The following is a 25,399-nucleotide window of genomic DNA, read 5'->3' on the forward strand; positions in this document are numbered from 1 at the left end:
TGTACACAATATATCCAAAAGTATTTTGCCATGTAAACATTTCTTAAATTATTAGAGGTATTTCACATTAAGTACTAAGTGTCCAAATCTGGGATTTGCTTTGCACTCAGGGTATATTTAAAGTCAAAGATGTCACATTTCACCTGTTCAAGAGCCACCTGTAGCTAGTAGCTTCTGTACTGAACAGGCAGCTATAAGACCCTTTCCTATAATGTTTTTCAAATGCATACAACACAATCTAAAAGATTACAAAGGAAACACATATACTGATATTTAGTTATCAAGATACTTTACAAATAGATGATACAGTAACATATGTGCTTCTTTATTAATATTAAATAAGACTTAGCAAGAAGTCTGACAACCACTTCAAAGTAACAATGAATATGCACATTTTTTTTAAAGATTTTATTTATTTATTTGACAGAGAGAAATCACAAGTAGAAAGAGAGGCAGGTAGAGAGAGAGGAAGGGAAGCAGGCTCCCCGCTGAGCAGAGAGCCCGATGCGGCACTCGATCCCAGGACCCTGAGATCATGACCTGAGCCGAAGGCAGTGGCTTAACCCACTGAGCCACCCAGGCGCCCGAATATGCACATTTTTTCAAGGTAACGTTGTAATTATTGCAGATATGAAAAACACTGAAGATTCCTACCAGTGACAAAGTTACAGGTTCAACTGAAAACTGTAGTTTGTTATCTACAATAATAGAAATGCTAAATTCCTGTTAATAGTGAAAACAAAGACAAAAACTTTTCCAATCCAAATTCACCGCAGCTTTAAAAACTTGGCCTAGGGAGGCCTGAGTGGCTCAGTTGGTTAAGCACCTGCCTTCAGCTCAGGTCATGATCTCAGGGTCCTGGGATCCAGCCCCGCATTGGGCTCTCTGCTCAGCAGGAAGCCTGCTTCTCTCTCTCTTTCTCTCTCTCTCTCTCTCTCTCTCTCTGCCTGCTTGTGATCTCTGTCAAATAAATAAATAAAATCTTTAAAAAAAAAAAATCATCCTAAATGATCAGCATCCTGAATGCTAAACCAAGTGGTTGAAAGTTTACAAAGAAACTGATTATTTACATACTCTCATGGTAATTACCAACAGATTATTTACTGATTGGGGGGGGGGCGGGGTTAATTATAGGAACTTCAAAGTGGAAAAACCTTTTAGACACGACTTTAATCAAGTGATCAAAATCAACATCCCCTGTAACAGGACAAACTGACATCATATACTTCCTGGTATGATGCACAGGGAAGGACATAACATGACTTTAATATTTCCTACCAAAACTACAGAGTCTCAATCTTGTCATGAGGAAATATCAAACTCAAAGTGAGGCATAGTCTACAAAATAATTGGCTTTAGTCTTCAAAGACGTCAAGGTCAGAAAAACAAAGACAGAAATTCTTCCAGACTAAAGGAGGCTAAAGAGACATGACAACCAACGCAGTAATCCTGGAATGAAACTGTACTTGAAGCAGGGGCAGGGGACAACTGAGACAAATGATAAAATCTAAGTAGGTTCTAAATTAGACATCAAATTTGCATATTTTCATCATTATACTGTAGATATGTCCTTGTTGCATGTAACAGACATGAGATATCTGCAACTTACTTTCACATGGTTCAAAAAACACAATGCATTAAGTATGTCATATACAGAGAGGAGAGGAAAGTAGATGGGAGAGTAGGAAGAAGAAAGAAAGGGAAGAACGGAGACAGAGACACAGGAAGAGAGGGAAATGAATGCTGATGAGATGGAAAGAGAGTGAGGGGTAGAAGGAGAATGGAGAAGGGAGCAGGAGTAGAGGGAAGGGAAGGGGAAGAAGGCAGGAGGAGAAAGAAGAGCAGACAGAGAGAAGCAGGAAGGAAGAGGTGGGAGAAAGGGGAAAGAGGGAGAAAGATGTTCTGAAATGTGACTAGTGTGGCTGAAGACTGATTTTATTTTATTTTACTTTAATTAATGTTGAATATTCCTAGGGATTACGTTGTCAGACAGCACAGATCTAGACTCTACAGAAAGCAACATCAACACCTAAATTCTACACATTAAAATGACAACTAGGACAAGGTAGAACTGCACATGTCTATGACTAGCCCACTCTTGACAATTTTAATATAAAACTGTGTCTTCACCCATAAGTGCACGCTTGTTGCATAAATAGGTAGGCCCTCATATTTTTTAAAACATTAGTGCAAGCATCATCTAACATTTCTTAGATTTATCTAAGCATCAAAACATCCTAGAATCACTGGAGATGGGATGCCAAAAGAAATTTGGATTTGCTTAATCTGATAACAGAATGCCAGTTTCCAGGAAATTTTTTTAATTGCAAGTGGGCAAATTTGCTCTCTACACTTAACATTATGTCAGGCCTACACTTTGGTTTATAAAGGTCATTTATCCACAAAACTGATCAGCCCAAGTCAGTAAACCTTAGAGATGGAGTGCTCTAGATTGCTAAAGGGCTGACAACAGCTAAAGCAAATGTCATCGAATGTCACAGATAAGACAGTTCAGAAAGAATGATTTGCCCCATGGACCTTGCATTTCTGTATCCTAGCATTCCACCACCAATACATCAACACAAATAAAGCAGAAAACCTCTCAAGAGTTGTAGAACAAGGTGCCAGACATTAAGTGAAGCTGGTTCCAAGGAGATAAGTGGTCACATTTGTATTAATTATTAAACAAGTTCAACACAGTAACAATTCACTTTTCCAAAGAAATAAACTCTGGGCTGAGCACAGAACCTGAGGCGGAGCTTAATCTCATGACCCTAAGATCATGACCCAAGCCAAAACCCAAAGTCAGACACAACCAACTGAGCCACCAGGAGCCCCTTTTCCTATGCAAACTTGGACCCATTTTTCCTTCATGAGCAAAAGTGGGGCCCAAGATGAGAGTCCCAAGCAAAGAAACAAGAGTCTCAGGCCATCGGGAAGCCGTTGAAGAGCTGGAAAGCTGTTTTAGAGATACCACAAAGGGGGAGGAAGCTGTGCAAGGTAAGCCTGTGAAGACTGAGCAGACCAAGTCAGAGAAAGAAAGGGAAAAAAAAAAAAGGTTTCTCTGAAACTTGTAAGAAAAACTAGCCTTTTAGCTTAATGAACAAGAGTACCCTGAAGATTTGTATACTTGCTGATAATAAAAACATTCTCAAAAAAAAAAAAAAAAAAAAAACCTACTTGGTCTTTTGTTGTTAGTATTTTGATACTTTGTGGTACAAAATAATTCAACTTTCTTCTTAACTTGAAAAAAAGGCAAAGTGTAAGAACAATAATGAGTTGTTGGGGCACCTGGGTGGCTCAGTGGGTTAAGCCTCTGCCTTCAGCTCAGGTCATGATCCCAGGGTCCTGGGATCAAGCCCCACATGGGGCTCTCTGCTCAGCGGGGAGCCTGCTTCCCTTCCTCTCTCTCTGCCTGCCTCTCCACCTACTTGTGATCTCTCTCTCTCTCCCTCTCTCTCTCTCCGTGTCAAATAAATAAATAAATAAATAAATAAATAAAAAGGAACAATAATGAGTTGCAAACGACACCCGACTTCTCAGGGACCCCATTAGAAGAGACCAGGACAGGTAAATGCGGAAAACATGTGCCCAGCTGCCCATTAGCTCCAGGCAGGCACTCTATCACGCAGACATAGGGTTGGTAGATCATGCAATTTTTTCAAGAGACCCAGAGACGTAGACTTTCATGTAAAGCCTCATAACTTCAGTGTTAGCAACTCATCCCAAAATATCTTACCACTGATGAGGGAGCAGGAGGCTGGCTGAGGACAAAGCAAAAGCTGGCGCCTAGCACCCCCTCTTCACCCTTTCCCCTCCAAAAGTGTAGCATCCCTCAGGCAGCCCTGACTGCCATGAACAAATAGTTAACTTGCAGAGCTCACAAACCTGCTAGACAGGAGTCTCCCTTGGCTTACAAATGTCCTAAATCTCACTAACAAAGACGATTGATAGCAGGATTGTGACACCCCACCAAAAAGTCTCCCAACTGTCTTAATGTTAATGGCTGGTCTAAAGACAACATTGATCCAGCAGCAAGGGCAAGGCCTCCGGCAGGCCTGGAACATCCTGGCACCTTGTAGGACCTCTTTAGCATATGAAAACTCCACTGAAACCTCCCTTCCCCTCACCTTCCCCCAACAGCAGGGTATATAACAGGCCTACCCTCAAAACCCGGGGCAGCCACATCTCTGCCTGCCCACGGGTCCTGTCCCTGTGCTCTAATAAACTACCTTTTTGCACCAAAGACATCTTAAGAATTCTTTCTTTAGCCGTCGGCTCCGAACTTCACCCCACCGAACCCCACCTAGGTTCAAGAACTTCATCACCACTACGTAGGGCAAACAAAAACGTCTAAGTACTGTTTGCACTGCTGGCCAAGACTTTGAAACCAATGAAACAAGTTCTCCCCTAAAAAGTCTCTTCAGTTCTATGTTCCAGAACTCTACATCCTGTTAAGTAATATCTCTGAGGAGGTCTCCAATCTCCCCATAAAAATTCACCAGGCCCCACCTGCTGCTAAAAGCGTTAAGGCAAAGGACTCAATCACTCACTCACATTGAAAAACTTAAAATATACTGACACTTGAAAATTGAGAAGCCATTCAGTATGTTTTCAAGTCTAACAATAACCATGATGGAAGCAGACTGCCTTGTGCAGCACCTTTAATCAAAGGCCCTGCCAAGAGCGATGCCAAACATTATGAAACTATACTACCGAACCAATTTATGCTTTTGCTGACCCCAACCCGAAAATGATTTCGGGAAGCAGAAGGGTTTTTTGTTTTGTTTTGTTTTTAAGATTTTATATATTTGACAGAGAGAGAGAGAGATCACAAGTAGGCAGAGAGACAGGCAGAAAGAGAGAGGGAAGCAGGCTCCCCGCCGAGCAGAGAGCCCGATGCGGGACTTGATCCCAGAACCCTGAGATCATGACCCAAGCCAAAGGCAGAGGCTCAACCCACTGAGCCACCCAGGCTCCCCCAGGAAGCAGAAATTCTAAGAGCATTTAAAGTCTAATGAGAGTATGTTATCCGGAAAGAATTCTGGTACCAGCTTCGTCACTAACTTACGCTCTTACCTTGGGCAAGTCTTATCACCTTTCTGGATCCTCAGTTTTCTCAACTATAAAATAGAAGGGACTGAATTCTAGGCTCCAAGTCCTTCCAGAACTGAAATCCTAGTATTGCTTTCATTTAGGTTATCTCTCAATAGCTTCGGAATTAATTTATTGGATGCAATTTCTCCCACGGTTAGCCTGTGGTCTTCCTAGCTATATTTTAAGTATAGTAACTATGCTTATGCTTCTTTATATCCCTTAAGTTGCTGGCAAGCTGCTTTATGCAGAGCAGATACAGTATTAGTCGAAGTGAATTTATGCAAACTGATTTTAAAATATTTACAAGCTTACCAAGACAAAGCTCCTGCTTTAATCTTAGTCATATCTTCTGTTTCTCTACAATTAATGGTATTGTTTAGAGTAGTTTAACAAATAACTTTTAAACTCTTGGCAGTTTATAGTTTTCCAATTAACTTACAGAGCACTCCTTCACAAGATCTATTACAAAACGTACTAGAGCTAGCCAACCTTAATGAATTACAGCAACCTTAGGTTTTTTCAGGAGGGATCATGCTTAGTGGAACTAAATAAAAAGTTAAACTATAGTTATTCAGTCTTCATTACCTTATTTATAAATACCAATCCTGGCTATTACGCAAAAGTTTGCTATAAATTCTGAAAGAGGCAGAGATGTAGGCGTTTGACTAGCAATCTTCATGATAGAGAAATGGAGAAGCAACAAGCAGAAAATATACCCATAGTTCTATCAGAACCAAGGAGGCTGATTGTTGGCAAACTGCCTCATTTGGACAAAGAGCTTACATACCTTCTCTAAAGACATTAAATGTTTATTTACAACAGAATAGCCACATCACTCTTAAAACCCGTCTGCTTCAAAGCTCTAGAATATCCTTACCTTGCTACTGCGTGCCGGCTTTTTTTTTTTTTTTTTAACAGCAAGGTTAAGTTAATGCAATGTTAAGATGGTTCATTTAAATGCAAATCAGGAGATTTTAAAATTAAAAGTACCCACAGTAATGGTTAACTGTCACACTGCACAAGATAGAGGATTGTGGATTACTCCTTGCCATAACAAGGGTTGCCAAGCTTCATCTGCATCAAGCAGAGTTGATACAGCTGTTGGGATCTCAACTCTCAAATCTCCCACTAGCTGTCAAAAAAAAGCAAAAAAACAAGGTAATCCTTATCATTAAGACTTACTCTGACTCTCGCCTTTTCTACTAAATTCCCTTCCACCAAGCCTGCCACTTTCTTCAAAAATGTAAACAGGTTGAGGACAGACGGTAGTAAAGGGAAGAAGGGAGGGCAAGAAATTAAGATGCATAAAAACACAGATGGTTCATGTAAACAAAAAGAAAACTTAGCTTTTCCCCCCCAAAATGCAGTCTCTTTCTAAAGATAGGTACAATATCATCATCATCAAAAAAAAAAAAGGAGGGGGAAAAAAAGCGCTCAACCTTGGTCAAAACAGAGAGCCAAAATCAGAGTAAAAAGTTTCCATTCTACTGCAAAGTAACTGGATTTCTAATTCATCATACCCAAATACGTTTAATATCAGGCGCTTATAAGGCACATAGTAGTTTGTCACCCTCCTTTTAGGTGTACAAATGTATGAGGAAAAGGATGGTGATTGACTATGATGATGAACATTATCATTTTATAAAAATTTCAGTATTTTTTTTTTGACAAAGAGAGAGGAAGCACAAGGAGGGGGAGCAGCAGGCAGAGGGAGAGGGAGAAGGAGGCTCCCCACCGAGCAGGGAGCCCAATGCGGGGCTCAATCCCAATGACCTTCGCTGAAGGCAGACTAACAACTGAGCCACCCAAGCACCCCTATAAATTATTTTTAGTTATAATAAAAAGTTAATCACTTTTGATCCTTTTCTTATTTTGAGAGCACCAAAGACAATGAGAAAACACAGAAGAGCTGAATGAAAACTGTCACACTGCAAACAACAGGAGACATAATGATTAGCAAAAGCACTAAACAAAGAACAGATAAAACAATATTCAGTCAACCATTTAGCCAGTCCATCAGCAAGTATTTGAGTGCCTTCTCCATTAGGCATTATTCCAGACAGCATAGAACAAAACTAGAAAAATCTGCCTTCATGAAACAACACTACAGTAATGGCATAAATTAGAAAATGAGACCAGGGCGCCTGGGTGGCTCAGTCCATCAAGCTGCCTTCGGCTCCAGTCAGGATCTCCAGGTCCTGGAATCCAGCCCCACCAAGCTCTCTGCTAAGGGGAGAAAATGCTTCTCCCTCTGCCCCTCCCCCTGCTCCTGTGCTCTCTCTCTCTCTCCTTCTCAAATAAATAAAATCCTTAAATTAATTAATTAAAGAAAGAAAACTAGACTATACCAGAACTAGGAAGAAAATTAAGCAGGATAATGATAAACGAATTAGGTAGGGTCTTTCAAGGGCCTTTCTATCTTGTTAACATTTGAACTTCAATCTGAAAGTCCAGGAAGAGTGAGGGAGTATCTGAAAGAACAATGCAGGCTGACACAACACAGACAACGCAGCACCTCCCAATACTTAAAGAGAAGGCCAATGTGGCTGGAGCACAGACCAAGAAGAAGTAAGAGATCAGGGAAGGAAAAAACAAAAACAAACGCTCCAGAGCTGTTGAAGTGACTGTTTACAGTATGAACCAGGTATCTATATTCTTTTACTTAGCTTCCAACCCATATGGCTGAGGCCATTAACAATGGGAAGAGTGTTCCAGAGAATGCTGCACTAAGCCATCATAACAGACAACTGATTATGGATGCACAGGAAGTCCATTTTCATAAGAAACTGGAAGACTCTGGTCAAAAAAGCAAATATGATGAAACCAACATCTGGACTGAAGGCACCAGAGAAAACAAAGGGAAAGAGGTTTTTTGTTTTAGAACAATAGGACTAAAAGGCAGAGAAACTTTTCACACAGCTGAAGAGAACCCCACCGGAAGAGAATTGTATTTTTCTTGGAGAACAAGGAAAAAAGATGCCTGAACTCAGATTCAGATTAGGAAATTACCCAGACTGACTGACAAAATAAGAACAATCTGCCTCTAAAATTTGTACTGTAGTATATACTTTTGATTACCTATTCCATAATTCAATGATGGACCAATTACCATATCCTGGGAAGCTGCTAGGTGAAAGGGATACAAAGACTAATTATAAATCCCTATCAAATCATTACGGCAATTAATTAAGTACTGTGGGGGCCAGTTGCAAGTCTTCCCAAGTTTATGCTTTGGCATAAACATTATTCTGAGTTAAAAGCAATCAAAACCCAGCAGATTCAGGAAAAGTTCTTTACCTCCCCCTCCACTGCCTATTCATATTAGGGAGAGAGCTGTTAACAGATTCCTCTTTACCAAAGAAATTTATCTACTTTGTAAGACAACCTTTGGGCACCTGGGTGGCTCAGTCAGTTCAATGACTGCCTTCAGCTCAAGTCATGATCCCGGGGTCCTGGGATCGAGTCCCACATCGGGCTCCCCCTGCTCTGTGGGGAGCCTGCTTCTCCCTCTCCTTCTGCCTGCTACTCCCCATCTTGTGCTCTCTCTGTCAAATAAATGAATAAAATCTTAAAAATAAATAAATAAATAAATAAATAAATAACACAACCTTTGTTTCCCAAATATTTCCTTTTACCTTCCTGCTATTGGTCTTTCTTCCCTTTGTATCCTCAGATTCCCCCCTCCCCAGTACTCAACTCTTATTGGCATTATGTTGCCTATCTTTAGAATCTCCATGTCTGTTTAGATTCCCCTTAAATACAATATTAAATTTAATTTTTCTCCCATTAATTTGTCTCATGTCAATTTGATTCTTAGTCCAGCTAGAAGAACCTTGAAGGGTAAAGGAAATTCTTCTACCCCAAAAGGACAAAAGGAAACAGGTAGACTTACAAGGGAGAAATGTGGCAGATGCTAACTCATCAAGTGTTTAAACTTGGCATCACCACCAGGAGAACAATGTGACAACTGCTGCAATGCCCTCAGAAAGGAACATCATTACGTACATAGTATGGCCAAAAATGGAAACAATCAGACCAATCCAAACTATAGAGCATCTACAAAATCGGCCTAACTCTTCCCAAGTGTCAGTGACATGGAGGGAGAAGGAGGAGACAGAAATAAAAACTCTGAAGAGATATGACAACTAAACACAGTATGTGATCTTTTATTGGTTCCTGCATTTACTTTTTTTAAGACTTTACTTATCTGGGGCGCCCGGGTGGCTCAGTTGGTTAAGCAGCTGCCTTCGGCTCGGGTCATGATTCCAGGGTCCTGGGATCGAGCCCCACATCGGGCACCCTGCTCAGCAGATAGCCTGCTTCTCTCTCTCCCCCTCTCCCTGCCGCTCTGCTTACTTGTACTCTCTCTCTAGCTCTCTGTCAAATAAACAAATAAAATATTTTTTTAAAAATAAATAAATAAAAATAAAAATAAAAAAGATTTTACTTATCTGAGGTGGCGGGGGATGGGGGGGGGGGAGAGAACTTACGCACAAGCAGGGAGAGGGGCAGAGGGAGAGAAAGAAGCCGACTCCCCACTGGGCAGGGAGCCCAACATGGGGCTCAAACCTAAGGAACTTAGATAGCAAGGTTTACAGGACTTTGAGGGGGCTATTGCTAGGAAAAGGTCATTTATTACTGTCTAATGAAACCTTAGTCATGAGACCCTTCAAACAGGTATCAGTGGGTCATATGCTTGGGGGATGAATGCCAACATATATCTTGGGAGAGTCGAGATAAAGGAAGTTTCCAAAGTAATTTTTATATGTTAAAGTAGACTGACAGGAACCTGGGCTTCAGGGTAAGACTGCCTTTTGCCCTTAGCAAAGTGTTAACACTGAGGCTACTGGGATCCTAGAAGAACATCACTCTGCCTGTTTCAAGGACTTATTAATGTACTGTAAGTAGTAAGGAAATTTAATTTTTCTTTTGCTTTTATTTCCCACATCAGGTCTAGGGTAGGACGCTAGAGTTGGCATTTTCTCCCAAGTTTCTGGGGAGAAGTGACACAGTGACATTCTTTATGTTATTTTATTAAGTAAAATGTCTTGTGTGATATTGAAGTTAGGTAAAGGCAATGTCCTTATTCTTAGGACTTACATGCTGAAGTACCCTGGTATCTGCAGTTTACTTTTAAATGCCTCAAGAAAAGTTTATGGAGTAACAAAGCAAATTCAAAAAATGTTAACAACTGGAGAATCCAAGTGAACTGACTAGTCAAGTGCTTACTCAAATACTCTTTCAACTTTTCTGTACATCTGAAGATCTTCAAAGAAAAAAAAAGCTGGTGGGGGGGGGGCTTAATCAAGACAAGAAAATAGTTACAATACAACAGAAAACAGTTACGGAAATATTAGCTCCCAAGAGCAGCACCCAGGAGGGAGTCCCCAAAAGGGGAGAAAGTCCTCACTGAGGATCTGTTGTACAAGAGGGGGTAAGGCAGCTGTTTCAGGTTACAGGAGGAGACAACAGCACCAAAGATCTTCGAAGCCTTCCAAAAACAAGCATGAGTGAAAAACACAAGAAGATAAATATTTAAATGGAAAGAAGTAAAAAACAAAATAAAATAAATAGCAAAAAGTAACATTTAAAGATGGGCAAAGAAATTAGGAGGTATTATTACAAGGTTGGTCTTTTATCTTTCCTAACTTAAAAATACTTTGGGCCCATTCTTACTGTTTATAATAACACCGCCTGAGGACTCCTAAAATCCCACCCACCCATTCACCTACCTTAAAAAAAAAAAAAAAAAAAAAAACAAGAAGCAAACCTCACCTCCTCATAGCTACCATAGTAAAGGCCACCAGCATTTCCCCAATCCAAAGGCCTTCTCCCCACAAAGCAACTGAAGAGCTAAGTCCCTCAAACTCCACAGGCCACAAGGCAAGTATTTTCCTCCCAATCTACTCCCTCTTTGGCATTCCCCATTTCTGCTGACCAAAGTTCCACCCAACCAGCTCCCCCAGACTGAGATTCTCGCCTTTCTTTCATCCTCTTTCCTCTCCCTTCTCTACTTCAGTAAATACCTCACTCTACTAACCCTTCTCATCTCAGGGCTCTGGCCTGGGTCTGGTTTAAAATATCTAGAAGTCTTGGGGGCGCCTGGGTGGCTCAGTGGGTTAAAACCTCTGCCTTCGGCTCAGGTCATGATTCCACAGTCCTGGGATCAAGCCCCGCATGGGGCTCTCTGCTGGAGCCTGCTTCCTCCTCTCTCAATCTGCCTGCCTCTCTGCCTACTTGTAATCTCTGTCAAATAAATAATAATCTTTTAAATAAATAATATATCTAGAAGTCTTTAAAAAATATACATATATATCTTCTCATTTCCAATCATTATCCAGACTGCCTCACTTACCATAAAGTCTACTCTCCCCTGAAAAAAAAAAAAAAAGAGGGACTACTTCCCCACCACAAACAGGATGAAGCCCAAACTCCTATAAACAAACTTGAACGGCACTAGCCTGAGACTCATCACCTCCATCCACTCTGTGAAACTTCTCCAATGCACATGCATGTGTCTAGACCTTTTTATAAATCCTCTCTAGGCCAGAGCACCTTTCCTGACTTTTCCATCTTCCTTCAAGACTCACACATATGTCCTCTAATCCCACAGAAAGAGCTGTTCCCTCTTTTCTGAGTCTCTCGAGCACTTCACACGCATCTCCATTATAGCACTAGGTCAGTGCATCTGTTTCCCAGGAAACTGGGAGCTTCCCTTTGAGCACAGTGACCATGGCTTTCTTGAGCATGGTAATTTTACACCTAACAACATTCTATAAATGTTCAACAACTGGCTTGACAGTTTCCGGTTTCATCTAGCAACACAGACACTTGTGGAAGAAAATGTTTTTCTCGGGGTGCTTGGGCGGCTCAGTCGGTTAAGCATCCGACTCTTGATTTTAACTTTTTTTTTTTTTTTAAAGATTTTATTTACTTGAGAGAGAGAGAGAGAGATCACCAGTAGGCAGAGAGGCAATCAGAGAGAAAGAGGGAAGCAGGTTCCCTGCTGAGCAGATAGCCTGATGCAGGGGGGTTCGATCCCAGGACCCTGAGATCATGACCTGAGCTGAAGGCAGAGGCTTAACCCACTGAGCCACCTAGGTGCCCCACTGATTTTAAGTCTTAATTTGGTCTCAGGGTCCTGGGATCAAGCCCCAGGACCACACTCGGGGGCGGGGGGGCATCTGCTTGAGATTCTCTGTCCACCCGTCCTCCCCTACCCCTGCTCGCTGGCACAAATTCTCTATAAAATTAATAAATTTTTTTTAAAATGCGTTATAAATTAGCAAAACTATAGATTCCTAATTCTTACCTACCAGTGATTACTTAGACTAATAATCCCATTAGTTTGTAAACTCTTGAGGTTAGCAATGGTGACTTGTAAATTCTTAACATCTCCTAACCCCTGCTTTGAAAGGCAGACTTTGAATAAATGTATACTGCATTTAACTGAACGCTTCCCACTGTTACTGAGATACAGCTAACTAAAGGTTGCCTTTGACCTGCCTCAAAAAAGACAAACTAGAAAATATTCCATCTTTCACTGGTCTTAATGACCCGAAAGAAGTTTAAATTTCTCTCAGATATTGCCATCTTCCATTCCCTTGGTTTTTTTCCCCCCCCTCCCAAGGGATCAAGCTCACATTTCATTTAGCCGCTTCTCTGCAAAATGACAGGTTTCTAAAGATATACTTCAAAGTCAGACTACAGCTTTTCTGAGAACATGATGACCCCAGGTCCAAGGAAGCAAGAAAATGATAACAGATGAATTCTAAGAAACCTTTGCCAATTCAGAGATCAAACCCCAGAAGAGCAAACCCCATGAACACTGTCAAATAACTTACCCTTTCAGTTTCTGCCTTATTCACTACACTATCATTTTTCACAAACCACGATTAAGAGTCTAGATTAACATTGAAATATTTAACATAATGAAATATTCAACACACTATGGGAGAATAGTAATAATACATGTTTGCTTGGAAAGAAAAGCATGTTTCAGAACTGCACAGGGTAAATGGACTATTAGCAAAGGCTCTTGTCCTTCATGTCACTTGAAATGGGCCACACTGAATGCATTTCCTGAGTTATGATAGCACTTTCAATTTCAAGAACAGTCTGCAGTCCTACCTGGTTAATAAACCAGTATAGGATTATGTAACCTGATAATTAACAGGCTTCTAACTCCCATTTTCAATTCATAATGCCAAATATTAAGCAAAAAACCATAGCAATAACACACTTTCAAAATGCAATTGATGGTCCACTTATTTATGATAATATTTACTAATCAAATCTCAGAATAAGAAAACAAGGGAAATCTACAGCTCACTACAATAAAATGGCAGTAGCCAAACTAAGCAATCCAGGAAAGAACTAGCCTTTAAGTTAGCAATTAAGGAGTATGACCAGTTACTTAACACCAAAATTATATTGGACTACATTATTCATTAAAAACTTCTAAAGCAAATGAGAGTTTGTTTCTTCTATAAAGCCCCTGAAATCTTTAAAAAAAAAAAAAAGCGGGAGGGGGCGCCTGGATGGCTCAGTGGGTTAAGCCTCTGCCTTCAGCTCAGGTCGTGCCTGGGATCAAGCCCCGCATTGGGCTTTCTTCTTGGCAGGGAGCCTGCTTCCTCCTCTCTCTCTCTGCCTGACTCTCTGCCTACTTGAGATCTCTGTCAAATAAATAAATAAAATCTTTAAAAAAAAAAAAAAGGTTACAGCATAAAATCATAACAACTTCCACAATGTAATTCCTGCTCTACCTATACTACAACTGTAACAGGGGACAGATGACAAGGAATTTTAAAAACCAAATCACATTCCAAATGATCAATCTTTATTACAAATACTTAAAATAACACTCAAGCGGCGCCTGGGTGGCTCAGTCATTAAGTGTCTGCCTTCAGCTCAGGTCACGATCCCAGGGTCCTGGGATCCAGCCCCGCATTGGGCTCCCTGCTTGGCAGGAAGCCTGCTTCTCCCTCTCCCACTCCCCCTGCTTGTGTTCCCTCTCTAGCTGTCACTCTCTCTGTCAAATAAATAAAATAAAATCTTTAAATAAATAAATAAGCAAAAAAATATAACATAACACTCCAAGCTGCCTTTCAAATCATATTTACATTATGTGCATTACTATAACCCTGAGCCACTGAAAAAGCAAAAATTAAATCACAATCAAAAAGTGGGGTTGTGGGCGCCTGGGTGGCTCAGAGGGTTAAGCCTCTGCCTTCGGCTCAGGTCGTGATCTCAGGGTCCTGGGATCGAGTCCCACATCAGGCTCTCTGCTCAGCAGGGAGCCTGCTTCCTCCTCTCTCTCTGCCTGCCTCTCTGCCTACTTGTGATCTCTGTCTGTCAAATAAATGCCTTCGGCTCAGGTCGTGATCTCAGGGTCCTGGGATGGAGTCCCACATCAGGCTCTCTGCTCAGCAGGGAGCCTGCTTCCTCCTCTCTCTCTCTCTCTCTCTCTCTCTCTGCCTGCCTCTCTGCCTACTTGTGATCTCTGTCTGTCAAATAAATAAATAAAATCTTTAAAAAAAAAAAAGTGGGGTTGATAGATGACAGTCCATCAACAAGTAAATAGAAATGCATGTTAATTTCAAGCTCCATTAGAAATGGGGTTGGGGGCATGCTTGCACATGGAGAAAAAGTTTGACATTATAGAAAAAAAAACTAAAGATGAAAATAATGAACATTTTAGAGGCTCTAAGAGAGAAAGGGCAATGTTGAAGTTTTATTCTGAAGCATGGTATTTCTGCACACTGAACTTTCAATAATGCATAAATTTAGTATAGTGTTCTTACAAGTGAACAAACATCATGAGGCAGGGCGAGTCAAGGCAAATTGTTCACCTTCAAGCCAGGCCCACGTTGTGGGGGGCTAAGCTAAAGAACACACTGCAGGAACACCACCCTCAAGGTCTGGAAGCTAGCACACTGGCATCTGACCGAATTTTAGGAATTGCTGCTCGGAGAGGCTCTCCCAGATGCCTAATGTGTTTAACTTATGTTTTTTTTGTTGTTGTTGTTCTTTATTGTTCTTTTTTATTCATTTGACAGAGAGTACACACATGAGTGAGAGAAAGAAAGAGAGAGAGATCGTGCACTCGCACGCAAAGGCAGGGGGAAGGGACAGAGGAAGAGGGAGAAGTAGGCTCCCCCCTGAGCAGGGGTTGGATCCCAGAACCCTGGGACCACACCCAGTGCCACGACAAAGGAGACGCCCAACTGACTGAGCCACTAGTCGCCACTTTAACTTTTTTTCTTAAAAGAAAACAGAAGGAACTAGTAAGACTTAAATCCTCCAACATATACATTATAACCAAAGTTCTTTGAATACTTTTTAAAGGTGTGTCTTCACAATCACTCACAAGGAAAAAATGATTTGAGCTGAGAAAAGCAGAAACGATAATTGGCCTTGGATACGATTATTTTTTACCTATTTTATCACTTTCACATGCAGTAAAATGGACTCTGGTGTACTATTCCATACATAAGGTTTAACAAACTCAGACAGCAGAGTAATCATCTCCACAATCAAGATGTATAGAAGTTAAATGAATTTATTTTATTTTCTCAACAGCATGTACATACAACGGAACCACAGAATATAAATGTACAAAATATTACTAGCTTCAAGAGCTAATTTAACATCAGTTTAATACAAAGCTACAATTATCAAAATAGTACTGGCATACTATTATGTATGTAGTACTGGCATAAAGACATACAGACCAACAGAACAGATAGATCATCCAGAAACAAATGCTCACATTTACAGTGAAATGATTTTCAGTAAGGGTATCACGACCATTCAATGAGGAAATGACAGTCTTTCCAACAAATGCTGCGGAGTAAACTGCATGTCCACGTGTAAAAGGATGAAGCTGGATCCTTACCTATTATCACACAGAAAAATAAACTCAAAATGGGCTAAAGACCTAAATTTAAGAACTAAAACTATAAACCTCTTGGAAGAAAACACAGGAAGAACATTTTATGACACAGGATTTGGAAATTATTTCCTGCACAGGGCACCTGAAGGCACAAGTAAATTGAACTTCATCAAAGTAACTTTTGTGTATCAAAGGACTCTATCCACAGGGTCACAGGGTGAAAAGAAAACCCAGGGTATGGAAGAAAATATCTGCAAATCATATATGTGATAAGGATTAATACTCAGAAAATAGAGCACTCCTAAAACTCAAACACCAGAAAACAAACAACCCAATGATGTCCAAAAGATTTAAGCTGACATTTCTCCAGACATACAGGGATGTGCAATAAACATATGAAAAGATATTCAACATCACCAATCATCAAGGAAATGCATATCAAAACTACAATGAAATACCACTTCATGCTCAATAGCTACCATCAAAAAACCAAAATAACAAGTGCTGTCAAAGATGTGGAAAAATTAGAGCCCTTGTGTACTGCCAGCAGGAACCTAATATGGTAAGTATGACAGTTTCTCAAACAAAAAATTAAAAATTAATGTACCATATAAGCCACATTGATAAAGTATAACTAGACTTTTTTTTTAACATTTTATTTATTTATTTATATGAGAGAGGGACAGTCAGACAGCCCCCCCACAACTGGTGGGCAGTTGCAGAGGGGGAGCCTAACCTGGGGCTTGATCAGCGGGAAACCTGCTTTTCCCTCTCCCATTCCCCCTGCTTGTATTCCCTCTCTCCGTGTCTGTCTCTCTCTGTCAAATAAATAAAATCTTAAAAAAAAATAAAGGGAGGGGGAGCTACATAATGGAACAGTAAGGGATCATTAATATGCTATATTACTATTGTGCAATTAATCATATGTCATCAGTTCTAACACATACATATTTCACATTAAGTCTCTGAAATCTGGATGTCTCTTAAAATTGAGGTCATTGCCTAGTTCATCTGGCAGTTCTTTTTTCTGATACAAAAAATAAAAGGTTAGGGGCGTCTGGGTGGCTCAGTGGGTTAAGCCGCTGCCTTCGGCTCAGGTCATGATCTCGGGGTCCTGGGATCGAGTCCCGCATAGGGCTCTCTCTGCTCAGCAGGGAGCCTGCTTCCTCCTCTCTCTCTCTTTGCCTCTCTGCCCACTTGTGATTTCTCTCTGTCAAATAAATAAATAAAATCTTTAAAAAATAAAATAAAATAAAAGGTTAATCTTAGCTTACTAATAGGGAAAATGTTCAAGTTATAATAAATAGTAAATTACAAAAGAGCACATGAAGTAAAAACTAATTTTTATAAAGTTACTGACAATATACATGTCTAGAAAAAAGATTAGAGTATCTACCCCAAAATGTCAGCAATATTTATCTCTAGGTACTATGAGTTTTATTACCAAAAAAACCTTTAATGAAGTGGAGGTAAAGTCATGCCTCCATCCCCTGCCACAATCCTATATATAGCTTATGCATGCCTACTCTAACTAATCCAGTATTTATTGAAGAATATCTGCTATGGGTTTAGAAGTAAGTCAGGTATCACAGAGTCAAAGATTCAGAAGAAAGTAATCGCCCTGAAGGAGCTCGGCATCTCACAAAAGAATTTATGGTCTAGGGGTGGCTGGGTGGCTCAGTGGGTTAAAGCCTCTGCTTTCGGCTCAGGTCATGATCCCAGAGTCCTGGGATCAAGCCCCGCATCAGGCTCTCTGCTCCGCGAGGAGCCTGCTTCCTCCTCTCTCTGCCTGCCTCTCTTGCTTACCTGTGATTTCTCTCTGTCAAATAAATAAATAAAATCTTTAAAAAAAAAAAAAAAAAAGAATTTACGGTCTAGAAGAGTCTAAAGGAAGGTAAGCCAGCAATTTAATGCTATTTAAATACTGAACTAGTTCACCAGTTTTACTTATAAGACAACCCACTTAATATGGATAACACATTTCCTGTTCAGGATTGAAAGAATAAATTAGCATTTTATCACATTAGATGTTAAAGATCCTTTATAAATTCTCTTATTCATTACACAGATGATGAAGTTCGAACTCTAAACTCTCCAACTAGGACTCTTAAGATTAAAAACTAAAAACACACTATCATCCTAATTCATGAGACAGACATAATCAATGACAAATCAGCAACAGCAAGAAATACTCTAAACATAACTCTTTATTGTTAAGACGTTTTAAAAATTAAAATTTTAAAAAAAAAATGTTTTCCCTACTTTTTCCTTGTTCACCCCGCCTTCACTGTGCTGGTGGGTAAAGGGCCTAGAATACTAATTTAGTTCCTGCCCTCAGGGTATCCAGTTTAGCTGAGGGGAATAAAAAAAAAAAAAAAAAAAAAAACCCAGAGGAGAAAAGCTCCATGGCACTGGATTTGGCAATGACTTTTTATATAGGACACCAAAAATCACAGACAACAAAAGAAAAAAACAGGTAAACAGACCTTGATCAAAATTTCACTTTTGTGCACCAACAGGGTGAAAAGGGAACCCAAAACCTGAGAGAAAAATATTTGCAAATCACACACTAAAAAGGGATTACTACTCAAACTATATATCCACTACTGGATATTTACCCAAAGAATATGAAAACACTAATTCAAAAAGATACATCCATTTTTATGTTCACTGCAGTATTATTTACAATAGTCAAATTATGTAAGCAGCCCTGGTGTCAACTGATTGATAAATGTATAAAGAAGATGGGGGGGGGGGTGTATGTGTGTATATACACACATATATACAATGGAATATTACTCAGGGTTCCCCGAGTGGCTCAGTTGGTTAGCCGTCTGCCTTTGGCTCGGGTCATGGTCCCAGGGTCCTGGGATCCAGCCCCCCATCCTCCCTCTCCCTCTGCCTGCTGCTCCCCCTGCGTCAAAGGAATAAAATCTTTAAAAAAAAAAAGAGGGCGCCTGGGTGGCTCAGTGGGTTAAGCCGCTGCCTTCGGCTCAGGTCATGATCTCAGAGTCCTGGGATCGAGTCCCGCATCGGGCTCTCTGCTCAGCGGAGAGCCTGCTTCCCTCTCTCTCTCTCTGCCTGCCTCTCCATCTACTTGTGATTTCTCTCTGTCAAATAAATAAATAAAATTAAAAAAAAAAAACATTTTAAATAAAAAAAATTTTAAAAAAAGAAAAGAAAAAATGTGGAGTATTACTCAGCCATCACAAAGAATGGAATTGTAATCATTTTCAACATGGATAGATCTAGAAAATACAATGCTAAGCAAAATAAGTCAGAGAAAGACAAATAATAAAATATGATTTCATTCATATGTGCAATTTAAGAAACAAAACAAAGAAAAAAAGAGAGAGAGAACCAAAAAACAGACTTTTAAGTATAGAAAACAAGCTGATAAGTTACCAGAGGGGAGGTGGGTGGGAGGATGAATGAAATCAGTAAATGGGATCATGCATACACTTATTATAATGAGCATTAAGTAATATATAAAACTGTTGAATCACTTTACTATATAGCTGAAACTGTAACACTTTATATTAACTATATTGGAAATTTTTAAAAATCCAGAAGAGATGCCCTGGTGGCTCAGATGGTTAAACATCTGCCGTGGGCTCAAGGAGTGACCTCTGGGTCCTGGGATGGAGCCTCCCAGCTCAGTGGGATTCTGCTTCTCTCTCCACCTACGCCTCTCCCCCTGTTCATTCTCTCTCTCACTCTGTATCTCTCTGTTCCAAATAAATAAATGAAATCTTACAATAATAAAAGGGAGAAAAATAAAATAAATTTAAGAATCCAGAACACACAAAGAACATCTAAAACTGAACAACAAAAAATGAACAACTCGGGGCGCCTGGGTGGCTCAGTGGGTTAAGCCGCTGCCTTCGGCTCAGGTCATGATCTCGGGGTCCTGGGATGGAGTCCCGCATCGGGCTCTCTGCTCGGCAGGGAGCCTGCTTCCCTCTCTCTCTCTGCCTGCCTCTCCGACTACTTGTGTTTTCTCTCTGTCAAATAAATAAATAAAATCTTAAAAAAAAAAAAATGAACAACTCAAATAAAATTGCCACAGGACTTGAACAGAAACTTATTCAAAGAAAATATACAGGGACGCCTGGGTGGCTCAGTTGGTTAAGCAGCTGCCTTCGGCTCAGGTCATGATCCCAGCGTCCTGGGATCAAGTCCCACATCGGGCTCCTTGCTCGGCAGGGAGCCTGCTTCTCCCTCTGCCTCTGCCTGCCATTCTGTCTGCCTGTGCTCTCTCTCTCCCCCTCTCCCTCTCTGATAAATAAATAAAATCTTTAAAAAAAAAAAAAAGAAAATATACAAATGGCCAATAATCACAAGAAAAGGTGCTCAACATCACTAATCAGAGAAGGGCAAAGCAAAACCACAAAGAAGTATCCCCTTACTTCCACTAGGATGGCTAGTTTAAAAAAAAAAAAGAGGGCGCCTGGGTGGCTCAGTTGGTTGGACGACTGCCTTGGGCTCAGGTCATGATCCTGGACTTCCAGGATCGAGTCCCGCATCGGGCTCCCAGCTCCCTGGGGAGTCTGCTTCTCCCTCTCACCTTCTCCTCTCTCATGCTCTCTCTCATTCATTCTCCCTCAAATAAATAAATAAAATCTTTAAAAAAAAAAAAAAAAGAAAGAAAGAAAATAACAACTGTTGGTGAGGATATGGAGAAACTGGAACCCTCATACACTGCTAGTAAACATACAAAATGGTATAGCTACTGTAGAAGACAGTACAGCAGTTCCTAAACACTATAAACACAGAATTACCTTATGACCAACAAATTCCACTTCTGGGTACAAATCCAAAAGAAGTTAAAGCAGGGACACAAATACATACTTGTACACCCATTTCATATCAGCATTATTATCAGCCAAAAAGTGGAACCAACCAAAGTGTCCACCAACAGATGAACAGATACTAGTGTATCTTTCCAAGAAAGGAAGGAAACTCTGACACATGCTACAACTCAGATGAACCCTGAGGTATTATACGAAGGAAAATAAACCATTCACAAAAGAACAAAATACTGTATAATTCAACCTACATGAGGTGCCTACAGTAGTCAACTTCAAAGAGGAAGTATAATGGTCAGGAGGCTGAAGGGAGGCAAAATGGGGCGTTAATGTTTAATGTATATGGAGTTTCCGTTTTTGAAAATGAAAAAAGTTTTGGATATGGATGGTGGCGATGAGCAAACAAAAATATGAATGTACTCAATGTCATTGAAGTGTATATGAAAATGTTAAAATGGTAAATTTTGTTACATATATTTTACCACCAAAACACACACACAAACAGGATCAGGAGTGACAATGTCATAGTCAGAGGCAAATTTTAGAATTCCCAGTAAATTAAAGATCACTTTCAGCAATGATAACAAATGTCGCAAGAGGGGAAAAAAAAAAAAAAAAAACACATTAACCAGCTTTCATCAATGGACAGCATTCATGTCAAGAGAAGGATGAGGCACTCCAGTACGAATGCCTGGCAGGTGCAGAGGACATGTAGCAACATTTACAGTAGAAAATGAAGCTGAGGCATGCCTGGGTGGCTGAGTCAGTTGAGCGACTCTTGGTTTCAGCTCAGGTCATGATCTCAGGTTGTGAGACCTGCCCAGCATCGGGCTCTGCACTAAGTGGGGAGTCGCTTGAGGATTCTCTCCCTCACTCTCTGCTCCTCCCATGCCCCCTCTTCACCTTCTCTCTCTATATATAAGTAAATCTTGGGGTGGGGGGGATGAAAGAAAGAAAATGAAGTTGAACAAATGAATTCAGAGCCAGAATTTTGGACTTAAATGCAAACCTAAGAGTCTGATCAGTTCAGCAAGGAGAGAGCAGTAAGTTTCTCAAATGAACAGGAGTACTACTCGGGTGTAAAAGACTGAAAGGTGGAGGGGAAGATAGGAAAACATTCCACTAACTGTGGCAAACACTAACAGAGCAAACGAGCAACCAAATGTTCCCAAATCTCAGATTAAAAACTGAAGGGAGCAGAGGGACAGGTGGTGACCTGGGATTCCTGGAGTACTGAGTGATAATTTACTGTTTCTTGGTTTAGAGAGTGGATGTGGGTGGTCTTCACTCAAATACAGCATTAGGCAGGTATTCTCATGATTTGAGCACACTTCTACAGGTATATTATACTTTAATTTTTTCAAAGTTCTGTGAAAAATAAAAGCCCAGGCCCCATTTCCAAGAACCCCCAGCCGGGAAAAAGACAGACATAAAAATATTTACCAAACAGTACGAAAGATACAACCAAAGAGTATGTACAAGCTACCCAAGAAGCACTTAGTTCTAAGAGAAAACCCAGAGACAGTGACATCTAAGGTAGGTTTTAAAGGGTAAATGAGTTTGGGGCGCCTGGGTGGCTGAGTGGGTTAAAGCCTCTGCCTTCGGTTCGGTTCATGATCCCAGGGTCCTGGGATCGATCCCCGCATCAGGCTCTCTGCTCGGCAGGGAGCCTGCTTCCTTCTCTCTCTCTCTCTCTCTCTCTCTCTCTCTCTCTCTCTCGGCCTGCCTCTCTGCCTTCTTGTAATCGCTGCCTGTCAAATAAATAAATAAAATCTTTAAAAAAAAAAAAAAAGTAAATGAGTTTGTCAGAGGAATAAAAAAAGAGAGAGAACAGCTCCAGGAAAAGGAAAAAATATGAAAAAGGCACCAAAGAAAACAAAAACAACAATTTATCCAGAGAACTACAAGTAGTTCCAATTGTTCAAAGATGGGAAGATAATCTAAACTGCAGTGAAAACAGAGAAAACAGAAAAAAGGAATTAATGTAACATGAACATTGGATGGAGAGGCTTTCACCTCTGATTAGATATGGGTAGAAAAGAAAGAAGAATGGAATGGAGATGGTTTTCAATTTGAGGCTCTCCATAATCTGACTATTGCCTCATCCTTCACAGTTCCACCCACAAGTTAGACTCAAGACGGGAAAGACTGTTTTTCCTCCTTCATTCGACAGTATCTAATTTGCCCTCCAGGCCAGGTACCAAGTCAAAGACTAAGGCTATCAGGGGCCTCACAGGTCCACTCAGTAGCAGAAAAGGCAAACAGGGATAACAGTAATATAAGGTACAGTATAATTAAGTGGGAACACACCTCCTGGTGCGAAGAGGTTTGCTACCATAAAGGAAAGGCCTAACTTGAGTCCTGAGATGTGACTAAGAATTCATCATGAGGGGTGCCCGGGTGGCTGAGTGGGTTAAAACCTCTGCCTTCGGCTCAGGTCATGATCCCAGGGTCCTGGGATCGAGCCCCACATCCGGCTCTCTCTCCTCAGCGGGGAGCCTGCTTCCTCCTCTCTCTCTCTGCCTGCCTCTCTGCCTACTTGTGATCTCTGTCAAATAAATAAATAAAATCTTAAAAAAAAAAAGTTCATCATGAAAGGGACATGGGGGGGGGGTCATTACTGAGAAAACAAGTCAGAGATAAGCCTAGGCCTCTTACAACCAAACCATATTTAAATCCTGTCTCACTTCACCAAAACAGTTTATTCATCCACACCACCTCACTCCCACAATCTTCCTTTAAAATATCAGATCATGGGACGCCTGGGTGGCTCAGTTGGTTAAGCAGCTGCCTTCGGCTCAGGTCATGATCCCAGCGTCCTGGGATCGAGTCCCATATCGGGCTCCTTGCTCCGCAGGGAGCCTGCTTCTCCGTCTGACTCTGCCTTCCACTCTGTCTGCCTGTGCTCGCTCTCGCTCGCTCTCTCTGACAAATAAATAAAATCTTAAAAAAAAAAAAAAAATATCAGATCATAAAACTCCCTACAATGGCTTCTTACAGATCTTAGAAGAAGATCCAAACATATGACCCGGTGTTCCCTGGCAATCTCATGTGAGGCCTTCTCCCCACAGGTCTTAGGTCTCAAAACACATTAAGTTCATTCCTGTCTCAGGACCTTTACACCAGCAGAGGACCCTGTTCCCTTGGTCCAGATCTTCACCACCACGACATACCACCACCTGCGACAACCAGGTCTGTCTGTCAGGTCTCAGCCTATTACTTTCTCAAAAAATCCCAGGACCCTACCAGTTACTGCTCATCTCCACATACAGTTTAGGTTTCCAGAAAACAAAGGTGTCTCATTTTGGGCATGCTGAGTTTGAGAAGCACCTGGGACACTCAGCTCTCTGGAGCAAGGTGACCATATAGGTGAGGTGAGACATCCACTATCAAAATAGAAACTTGGACTTGAGCACCTAAGTTTGAAGATATGGAAACTGCACGGAGAAGAGAGTCTCAACTTAGAGGGAGAGGGCACCCCTGATCTCTAACTCACTCTAAGAATGAGATGATGATGGCAATGAAGGTGATGCCACCTCAACAGTGTCAAAGGCTGAGATATGTTAGAATCTTGGGTCTGAGTGAACTGAAAGGGGTGGGGGGGTGCTGAGAAGCAAGAGCCGAAAATGTAAGGAAAATCATTAGAGTCAGGTCATAATTCCACCAACTCCTATCCCCCTTTATGCTTCCTCCACTGAAAAAACCCTATCAAGTTTCATTCAGTTCAAAAGCCACCACCTTCCAGAGCCTTCCTGGACTTCTCCAAACAGAACTTATTAGGCCCCTCTCCATGCTTTCACAAGTTTTGGGTTTTTGTTGTTTTGTTTTGTTGTTTTTTTTTTTTCTATCCTTAGTAGTAAAATAGATATGACCCATGCACAAGTACTATTATGGCACTTTTAACAGTCTGCCTTACACTCCATGGGGGCGTGTACGCCTTCCCTACATTACACTAAGAGCTCTTGGGAACACAGCCTTTATCTTACGTCATGGGTGGGCCCTTAAAAAAAAAGAAAAAGCGGATAAAAATTATTTAACTTAATAAGAGTCAAAAAGGGTACATAATTAAGCAGAGGTTTGGATAATTTCTTTCGTCTTGTAAAACAAAGTAACACCGCCTAATGAATTTAACTTACATTTTCCTAAAGTAATATAAACCTGTACAGTCACTTCAAAAGTCACTGCTAAATAAAATATCCTCTCATGGAAATGGTTATCCTGTTGCAACAATACAATGATGTAACCGTTTCCTTCAACGTAAATACGAAATGTCCTTAATTTAGTTGGGAACTTCACATAACTCATTCTTCTAAACTGTAAATTCTGTTGAAAACAAACACTAAAAATAAATAAATAAACAAACAAACAAACTGTTCCAAAGACGCAGGAGGACATAAGAGGGTGTCTGCCAATCCTGGCTCCAGCCAACTGCCGCTTGCATTGTTGGGAAGCCATTCCTGGCGAGCCAGGGTCAGGCATTCGGTCGGTCCACATTTTTTCCAACAAGTGCTTCACACACGCACACTCTTTTAAAAGTCAACAAGAAGGAGTTCAACGCCCCCCGGGCAAAAAAAGGACGAACCAGAGTGAGGCGCGTCCT

The 25,399-nt window shown here is 40.8% G+C and overlaps 1 protein-coding gene across 3 annotated transcripts in view; it reads right to left on the minus strand.

Annotated features, from left to right (window-relative positions):
* Positions 1 to 25,399, minus strand: part of CTNNA1 (catenin alpha 1) — a 316,889-nt gene that overhangs the window by 157,746 nt on the left and 133,744 nt on the right. The window contains exon 1 of one of the 3 annotated variants that reach the window (XM_082725501.1): positions 9,284 to 9,469. The exons of the other annotated variants lie outside the window; for them this stretch is intronic. The gene's annotated coding sequence lies outside the window, so the exon portion shown is untranslated. Of the gene's footprint in view, positions 1 to 9,283; positions 9,470 to 25,399 lie in introns of those variants that run through there. 3 annotated transcript variants of the gene reach the window in all.

The sequence above is a fragment of the Mustela nivalis genome, assembly GCF_964662115.1.
Source record: "Mustela nivalis genome assembly, chromosome: 3".
Classification (NCBI taxonomy): domain Eukaryota; kingdom Metazoa; phylum Chordata; class Mammalia; order Carnivora; family Mustelidae; genus Mustela; species Mustela nivalis.